This window comes from Lycorma delicatula, chromosome 9 (assembly GCF_047948215.1).
Source record: "Lycorma delicatula isolate Av1 chromosome 9, ASM4794821v1, whole genome shotgun sequence".
Classification (NCBI taxonomy): Eukaryota; Metazoa; Arthropoda; class Insecta; order Hemiptera; family Fulgoridae; genus Lycorma; species Lycorma delicatula.
In genome coordinates, this window is record NC_134463.1 from 29,187,290 (window position 1) to 29,198,204 (window position 10,915).

Genomic DNA, 10,915 nt, shown 5'->3' on the forward strand with positions numbered 1-10,915 from the left:
ATGTATATATAAATAAAGATTGCCTGTTTGTTTTATGCGCGACCCAATGACCAATTATTTTCAAATTTTCACGATACATTCGTGTTATCAGAGTCTTTACGCCATTCCTTTAAGACCAAGGCTTGACGGTTAAAATAGTAAAAGTATTAATTATTTCTTCGATCCCAAGGAGGTGAAGTTGTGAATTAAAAATATTCATTAAGGAAAAAATAGATTAATCCTTTTACTTCATTATTACATTTCTGCAACCATGGCGAAGAAATAAGTTAGTGAATTTTTCGTCGTCAAAGGTGTGTGTAGGTTAGCTACCATAGTTACTATTATTCTGTCTTTTAATTTAATTCTGTATTATTCTGTCTTTTAATTCTGTAATTTAGTTTCTTTTTCAGGTTTCTATAAATCCTGATTACTATAATTATTATTTATCAGTATTATTTTCACAGCCATGATTATAATGTACAGTGCGGGTGCATGTACATTGGGGTCCAGGGAGTGGAGCCCTCTGGGTAGATGAGAATGACGACCAAGATGTGCGGGTGTTCAGGGAGCAGTGACAAGTTAACATGTAATTAAACACAATAGCACCTTGGTCAAATTTTTAGTTTTGCTTTTTTTTATATAATTTTACTGATATATACTTTTCATATATATATAAAACTGGAACTCGCATACCAATAACTCTGGCGAAACATCTTCAATAAAATATGCTTCACTTTAACGCCAAGATCCGTCACTATAAGACCGTCATCCATCCAAATGCTTTTATACTACAGAATTTCTGAAATCATTAATAAAACGTGACACCAAGTACTTGAACACAAAGAAAAATATCCTCAGGAAAATCCTTGGCTCGAGGAAAACCGATAATATCTATAAACTCCGAACTGACAAGGAATTCCTTGTCGGTGAGTTTTAGTTTCTGATCTAATCAGCAAACGCAAAATAAAATTCTATGGTTACACTCGCACGGATGACTTAATAAGACTCACAAAACTTATTCTTTCCTACATCATAATTAAAAAAAATACAATAGATGGATCGACGATATGCGTAAATGTATGTAAGAAATAATCATTACTGATGAAGAAACACAAGTTTAGAACATAATTCGAGACGAAATCAAAATTTTCAGTGGGTTTCAAGAACTAAGAAAAAAGTCAACAAGTTCAAAGTCATGCCGTCAAAAGTCAACTTGGTGTGATTTGAAGAGAGAAAACAACTGCATTTATAAAAAATTACTAAAGTAAAAAAATTAAAAACCAAAAGTAAAGTTGTTCACATGTCCATGAATTGCCTAAATCGGGAGAAAAAAAAAAGTATATCTTTATATATATATATTTCTTGTGTGCGTGTGTATGTCACTGAACTCCACCTAAACGGCTGGACCGATTTTGATGAAATTTTTTGTGTGTGTTCAAGGGGATTCGAGAATGATTTAGATTCACAATTTGGTCCACTGGAAAATGATTTTTTAATTAATTTTTTATTTATAAGTAGTTGTTGATTTTGGAATGATTTACATTGGATACGGCAGACTGCGCTACCATCGCAGTATCGAATATTCAATAATAATCTATTTTAATTTTAGTTTGTCCCGACAGTTGGTGCTGCGATCAAATTGAGAAAATTATTTCGTAATTTTGTGTTATTATTGTGTTACAAAAAATCGCGAGAAAACAGTTTTTTAATAAATAAGAGGCTAATAAATCAGATGGAAATGTAAACAAAGGAAAACCAATCAGATCAATGCAAGGTGGCCGCTGTCAAACACAACGACCAATCACAAAGAGCCCGTATGGCCGTTGCCAATGTAAACAAAATCACAACTGATTAAGTAACAAGTAGGCAGCACTGCGATCGCGTTTAGAATTGTGCGCGTATTGAGAAATATTATATTATATTATTATTTATTGAAATAACGTTTTAAAGTGTAATTAAAAAATATACGTTGTGCAAATTTGTAAGGTACAGTATTGAAGTGAAAATGTTTTTTTAATTAATTTATGTTTTGTTGATCTTGGGATGGTTAAGGTTCACAATTGGGTCCGGTAGGCAGAGCTGCGATCGTGTTTTAGAAGTTTTTTTTTAATTTTTGGTTTATCAGTCAAACCCGGTAGTTGGTGCTGCGATCGGATTCTAGGAATTTTTTTTATTTTGTTGCTTTTTCGCATATCAGTTACTTGCGTCGTAGCTTAGTGTTGTTCTTACATTAAAATTCGTATTTTTAACGGACTACTGTGTTTAGAGAATAGTTTGAATTAAATCCGATAGGTAGTGCTGTTCTGACAATTGGATTTATTTACATTCTGAATTTTATAAAGTTAAAAGAGAAATTTTATAAGGTTCCGTAATGTTTTGTAAGTTTCTTAATGTTCAGTATTAATTGTAATGATTTTGCAGCCACAACACTTTTCGTTAAAAAATTACTTTCCACCGAATACTGTGATTAGAGAGTGGTGTGAATTAAATCCGATAGGTAGCGCTGTTGTTTTGCCATTTGGATTTATTTACATTCTGACTTTAATAAAATGAAAGGTTAAATTTTGTTAAATTGCTAATGTTCAGTTTTTTAAGGTTTTATGAAACTTTCAATTGTTGTTGTTTAATCTGTACGTATACTCAGATCTAGCAATAGCGAAGCATTGCCGAGTCTGCTAGAATTGCGCGCTTATTGAGAATATTATATTATATTATTATTTATTGAAATAACGTTTTAAAGTTTAATTAAAAAATGTACATTGTGCAAATTTGTAAGGTGCAGTATTGAAGTGAGTATTTTACATGATTTTTCATGAATTTTAACGATGAATACACGTGCATTCAATAACAGTCAACTTAACCTACAAATTTAAATTGTCAGTTCTCATTTGATTCTATGCAACTTATTTAGTATTGAACGGCTCTTTGAGAATAAAAATTTAAGTTTGTAAAATAAATTACAACATTTATAAAATTAAAATATAAGTTACTAAAAATATAGTTTAAAGTATATTTAAAAAATTGAATTTATAATGATTTAGCTGATTAATTTTATAAAAAGTTTTCTAAAATTGTTTTTAATTTACAATTATCTAAAATTTGGTAAAATAGATGTTAAAATAAAGAATGAGAAAAATGATAAAAATTTCTACTGAAATTTTAACTATTTTGCTTTTTTACAGTGCTTTAATTTTTTTATTAATCGATTAATTAAGCTGTTACATGGTTATGAAACATCAAAATTATTAAATAAAAAAAAAAAAAATATGTACTTTTTTAGAATGATGTTAAGTGAAAATTAGTAGTAATGTGGATGAAAATGTATTAATTACACTAATTATTAATTTTACGACGTTTCGATTTTTTAATTCAATTTTCATCGGACATCTCAATATTTAGTGAAAATAAATATTAACCATACTACACATAATTAATCAATAAACCCATTACAATAATACAACAATCACAAACTGATATACTAATAGTCATTTTAATGAAATTTAGAACACATTCCTGCTAATTTTAACTTAATTAAGTTACTTATATTTATGTGTGTGCATTTATTACAGAATAATGCCGCGTCAGGACAACGTCTGTCGGGTCCGCTAGTAAATATATATATATATATTTACTAGCGGATATGTATATACATATACATATATGTATATATATGTATATACATATACATATATATATATATATATATATATATATATATATATGTATATATTTACCGTAAACGGAAAAGATTCCAATATATTGTGCAAGTGAAAAAAAGATAAAAGTTATAGCGCGCGAAAAATTTCGCCCTGATACTTTTCCCAGTGTAAAACGAAACCATTCAGAAATTTTAAAAATCTAAATTAATGGTTTCATATGGTTTTAATAATTGAATAAAACTAGAACTGTTTGTCTAGTAATGTTTTAGAAAAATATTCTAAAACAATTGGTGACGCAAACCTCATTAAATCTCTAACAAAAAAATAAAATTTGCAAGAAAATTTAATACTGAGATAATCTAAGAACAAGAAAATATTAAAGAAATTTAACTTTTATTGTAAACAAAACACATCGAAAACCGCCAAAAAAATAATGTTAAATTTTAATCCGAAACGAGATTCATTTCAGTATTAGAAAATGCTTAGAAACAAAATCAGTTTATTAAAAATGAATAAATATAAACGTATTACTAAAAATACTGTTGCAATAATTTTCAAAATGTGTTCTATTGTTTACACAATATTGTGTTTGATTTATAATTTCTGAAGTGAATTTTCATATTTCAACTGCGTTCAAAATTCGTTTTATTTTCTCTGGTGAATTCTTTTCTATACGAAAGAGTTCATATGACCGCTCAAATAATAATCCTGGCGATAGAACAAGTGACTTACGGAGCCAATTAATTCTGTGTCTTCCTAACTAATCCGTAAACCTTACGTTCAGTTAATTCCTAAATTCTTCACAAAAATGAGGTCTTTTTGTCAATGTGTGTTCTGTTAGTTATATTCAAATATATATAAAGACTTTTGAAAATATCCAATTAAACTAAATTAATTCTTAAAGTCTACAACAAAAAGTCGTTGAAATTCTACAATTTCTTAAAATTTATTTTAAAATAGTAAATGCGTTACACAAAGAACACTCTTGCGAACTTCTGCTCAAGAAGACCCACTTTTCGTTAATTTATTTTGTTTCCTTCTGAAAAACTACCAACCAATTAATTCTAATCAAAAATTTCACAAAAAAAAACCTGCGATCCATAGAATAGTTACACGTTAAAAACCCACTTCAATAAAAAAAATTCCTTTCGGCACGCCGGAAGTCGGAGGTAGATTTTACCGGTACTAAGTAGGGGATAACAAAAGATTTCCACCTTATAGTTAAGAAAAACTTCAAATTTACTCAGTACGACAATGATTGCATGTGAAAATAGTTTCACATGTTTAGCATACGATAAGCCCAATCTTTTTTCAATTTCAGAAACATTCTGGTCATCCCTTGCCGTAAGGGTTGGTCATATCATACATTTTCAGACAAAAGTTTAAGGTAATGTTGAGAAGACTAACGACCACTTTAAACCGATTCGATAATGTGCCTATTAAGGTAGGCATGATTTTTTTTTAATCTTCGAAACCCTATTTTTTCCATCCCGTGGGTCAATTGAACATAAGATTTACGGATTGGTTTGGAAGACACGGAGCGACTAATTAACTGGCTTCTTACGTCACTTGTTCTATCGCCAGGATTATTATTTGATGTTTTTTGATGCTGGTAACAGCAAAAAAGTTTACTTAGATACGATTTAGGCCCTTAACCAAAGAATAGTAGGAACTTTAAACGAATTCGATATTTTATTTAATATGAAAGTTATAGCGATATTTTTTTGAAAAAGCCCCCCATGGTCCGATTTTGTCCATTAACGAAATCGACCGAGATTTTGGGTCGTTATATTTTATGTATAAATTTGAAAGTTATTGGCGCAAAATTACGGCAGTTATCGTGTTCACAAAAAAGTGGAATACAAATAAATATATCTATATATATATAAAAATGTTAAGTTCGTTTGTGTACGCTTCAGAAACTCAAAATGTTCTGCACCGATTGACACAAATTTTAGCACGATATATAACCCGCATCAAAGATTGTTTTCATTTATTTTTAATTTGGAAATGTAAACAAAGGAAAACCAATCAGATCAATGCAAGATGGCCGCTGTCAAACACAACTACCAATCACAGAGAGCCCGTATGGCCGTTGCCAATGTAAACAAAATCACAACTGATTAAGTAACAAATTTCTTTGAATTATATTTAACAGCTAAAACAGCTGTATTTTATTAAAAAAAAAACTCAAAACAAAAAGAAAAGCCACCAAGAAGGATGACTTACAGTAAATAAATTAAAACACCCAACTTTCTTATAGCCCAGATAGACTTAAGACTATGCAAACAAAAAAAAAAAATCGAAATAATCAAATACACAGAAAATAATATCCATACATAATGACCAAAAAATCCTTTTTTAGGTTTTTTTTTTTACATATATATGACCAAACAATCGTTTATGGTCATTTAGCGTTCTTTGTTATGTAAAAGCAAAGAACAAAATTCACAAGTAGTAACACTGAAACCACATTTGGAGGTTTTTTCTAACCTCCGAATCCACCGTTATGGATTGCTTCAGATGATGATATGAATGATTTATAGCGTATGAAAATGCCATGCCTGACCGGGATTCCAACTCGGAACCACCGGATTAAAGTCCAAGACGTTACCACTCGCGCCACGGAGGCCGGCAAACATATTCGTTAGGAGCCGAATAAAAACACGACTTACCAGTATGGCGTTGTGTATCAAACCAATTTTATACGGAATATAATTACTTTTAATACGCGAAAGCCTTTGCAATGATTGAACATTAACTTAAACCTCTTCAAAAATTATTTCTTTTGAACTAAGCCACATTTTGATATCATTGTTTTTCTATAACACGGCTGGAATTCTTTTCGTTTAATGATAAGAAGCGTTGTCGAAGACAATAACCGAATTCTCTTCCAAAGACATAATACACCGCTAAACTATTTCTAAATAATTCAAATTCGTGTAATTTTTTTACGAATCGCGTTTTTATCAAAATCTCACCTTTTTCTCAATTGACCTGCGGGGTTTTGTTTTCTTTAGAGACTGTAATTCATTAGTAGATTCATACTCGAGAATCACGCAGCACAACTTCTACTTACGTTAGCAGTTTATTAACATCTGAAATCAACGCCGTTTGATTATTCTGTAATTTGTAAGCATTACTCTGCTTTTGTAAGCATTTAAAATGATGTGTTTTTCGCACGACTTAAGGGCTTTTTTCGCAGCCCACAAATCTTTATATATAAAAATGTTAAGTTCGTTTGTGTACGCTTCAAAAACTCAAAATGTTCTGCACCGATTGAGCTCAATTGTTAGCACGATATATAACCCGCATCAAATATTGTTTTTATGTATTTTTCGCATCAGTCACATACCCGCGACCGCGAGAAAACAGTTTTTTTAACGGTCAGCTGTGTACCAGTGACCGCCCCATCTGCCGGAAGCGAGGGGAACACTCGCCATACTAGCTAACGACAACCGCAGTCACATGTGAAACAATACCTGTTCCCAATTACATTGTTTATTAATCAAAAAAAAAGTATCCACTTGCATCTGATTCAGATTATTATACAATCTGAATTAAATATTCACTTTAATCGAGGGACTTTTCTGTGATCGTGTCGTGATTGAGCTGCGCCTTTCACGAAGCTCTGAATTTATTAGAAAACGACCAACAGTGGGATATATATATTAATGACGCGTGAAACACTGCACATCCTAACCAAATTCGCGCATTATTCGCAATTATACTGACCGCTGCTTCCCTTCATCTCCCACAGAGTTATGGGAAAGATATCGATCGCATATGGCTGAGGATATTTTGCATAGGGTACGCCTAGAAAATACCAATATGACCATGGAATTTACAGAAGGCATTTACAACGAAGCATTGATAAATATTGAAGACAAGTGCTTAGCTATTGAAAATAAAGTTCTTAGTCAATTGGGAATGCCAGCACCCACCCGAGCTGCGATTGCTTCATTTGATGTGGATTTACGCCGTGAACAGAGTTACAACATTGGTGATCTTCAGTCATATGTCCAATCAAACATTCCCAAATTAACGCCTGAACAGAAAGGCATTTATGATCGCATAATGCAAATGATAAATGACAGAGTTGGGGGACCTTCTTCTTGGATGCGCCAGGAGGAACTGGGAAAACATTCCTTATTAGATTGATTCTAGCAACGGTTCGATCAAAAAATTACAATTATCCTGTTGCGGAATAGTAATCAGCCAAAACTCTGCAACGGCACGCGACTTGCAGTTAAGAAATTGATGAATAACGTAGTGGAAGCAACGATTTTAACGAGGCCTTTCAAAGGTGAAGTTGCCCTCTTTCCTCGAATACCCATAATCCCGACCGATACACCCTTTTAATTTAAAAGATTGCAATTCCCAATTCGATAGGCATTTGCAATCACAATCAATAAAGCTCAAGGTCAATCTCTAGAATTGTGTGGTTTAGATTTAGATGCGGATTGCTTCTCACATGGGCAACTGTATGTTGCGTGTTCCCGAGTAGGCAAACCAGATAGCCTTTATATCTACGCAGACAGTGGAAAAACAAAAAATATTGTATATCCACAAGTATTGCAAAATTAAACTTCTATGAAACGTATGCTTTGTTTTGTTTCTCATTTCTCATCCATGCAACCACAATGTGCCACAGCGAAGTGTGGCGGGTAGAGCTAGTATACATTATAAATACATACATTATAAATGTATGTATAAATATTTATATGTATATATAAACGTTTGAACTGACTGTGGTTATGCGGTCTGGGAGATGTGAAACGCGAAGATATGTCGAAATTTTCCGGAAGTCGAATCATGGTACGCATTACAATAGGTAGCTTTCTTATAAAATCTACCTAAAAAAAAAATAAATAAAAAAAAATCTTCAACACTCAAATAAATGAAAATAACAACAGTACCGCAGATAAAGAAACGTCAACGTTCCAACTTCCAACATCATAACAAACCACGCTTACAACTTGCCCCGCCAAATGTTTTCAGCCTTAAATTAAGCGTAATTCAAGAACGACTTACCAAATCTTCATCAAAATTTCATATGCACATCTTCAGTTAGATTTCTATAGCACTGGACATTTTCCAGCTACCAAATTTTCATAGGCTAATATATATAAGGAATGGTATATAAGTGAATGGTATTTTCGTACTCATACCTCAAAACGTAAAGAAAATTCATTTTCATCTCCACCACTCACATCTTGCGAGCGAAAGTAATAACGTACTTTTCATCGAAAAGTCGGTAAAAAATTTTAGTTAAGAAAATTTTTCTGAGTCTACTCTTGCTTTTGAATTATTTTTCTGTAATTTTTATTTTTGTTTAATGTCATTTTTGTCTATGTACTTTTTCCTTTGACATTTTAAATTCTTTCTTGTACGAGTATATTGGTTGAAAAGGACCGGAAAAAAAATAATTTCTTTTTTTAGAAAATTTTATTTTTTCATTGGGAAAAACTGACAAAAATCATTAAATTATATTGAACAAGATAGCTTGGCATTTACACCTCAAAAAAACTTATTTTCCCAATGTGTACGTTACAATCTGTGAACTGGTGAATAAGCAACCCCCACCTTACAACCAATGTGATTAGGATGGTGTATATGACATATAACTTGAGCCTTGTACAATCTCAGGCCAATCATTCCTGAGACATGTGGTTAATTGAATCCCAACCACCAAAGTACATCGGCATCGTCTGTTTAGTATTCATATCCGTATAAAAGGAACTAATTTTTCTTGATTTGAACCTCAGAACCTTCGACTTAGAAAATCAGCTGTTAAACAACGGATTTGCAACCACGAGTCCATGGTCGCAACCACTAGAGCTGACAAGTATAATTTTTAATGTATTATATTTATAAGTATATTAAATATAGTTTTTAATTATATCTAAAGTTGAATTTAAAAAAAAAAAAATGCAATTAAGTAACTAATTCGAAAATTTTAATATTTATTATAGCTCACATTAATCTATTTCAAAACAGCATTTACAAATTACAATTTATAAACTTATAGCATTTATTTTTTAAATTTTAAGTATCACATTAATCGATTTGTTATGATCGATTCTTAAGAAATAAAATTCTGTAATAATTACTCGTAACTAGTTTGAAAAAAAAAAAATAGATGTAACCTGAATAAAAACAGATCTGTTTTTTTTTTTTTTTGTAGGGCAACTCAATATTTTTTGATTTATTGTTAAATTTGCATCATTAATTTTGCTAGCATATAATTGATGGTAAAAATATGAACTGGTTAATACGAGTAATCGATGAAAGTGCTGATAGAAGAATGTTAGTACCTTAATTCCTGGAAATAAATTACAGTTTGTTAATGTACACATTTCCAATAATGTGAAAGCAAATGTTTGAACTACATATTTGTGTTTAGATATATTTATTTGAATTATTAATGAAACATAAATATACTTTTATCTAAGTTAAAAATTTTTAAATTATTTATAATTTCATCATGAAGTGGTATTTTGCCTGTTGGCAGGTCCCTGGCATCACTGTTGTCTCCAATTTTTTCTATCCCATGTGCTTTTCTTTTGTCTCATCATAACCTTCATTACCTTTTATGTCATTTATTAACTTCAGCCTCTTCCTTCCTCTTCTTTTTTCAACTTCAACAGAGCCTTCAAAAACTGTATTTTTTATTTCTTATCCCCTAATAATATGCCTAATAATAATATGCCCATCCATTTTATCTTCTCCATCTTCTTCTAGACCCACATTTCAAAAGCCTCGATGTTATCCTTTTCCTTTTTGCACAGGGTCCATGTTTCACAGCCATACAAAAATATACTCCAGACATAGCACTTTACCAATCTCTTCCTCAGGTTCAAATTCATGTTGCTGCAGAGTAGATTTTTGTCTCTAAAAAAGGCTTCCTTTGCCACTGCAATACTCGTTCCTAATCTCTTCTTTACTCCTCCAATCTGCAGTCAGTACTGTCCTGAGATATCTGTATCTTTTTACTTGTTTTTATTTCTGCTGTTATAACATCATATCTTCCCTCTCATTCACGTTCATAACTTTTGTTTTCATCACATTTATTTTCATCCCATATTCCTTCATCCCTACTTCCAATGCTTTCATCATTCCTTGTAATGTCTGAGTGTCTTTAGCTACAATCAGCAGATTGTCAGCAAACCTGATACAATTTATATTTCTTCCACCTATGCTTATTCCTTTCTGACCACGCAATATTTCTTTCAACATTTCCTTGACATAAAGGTTGAACAGTTTTGGTGATAAGC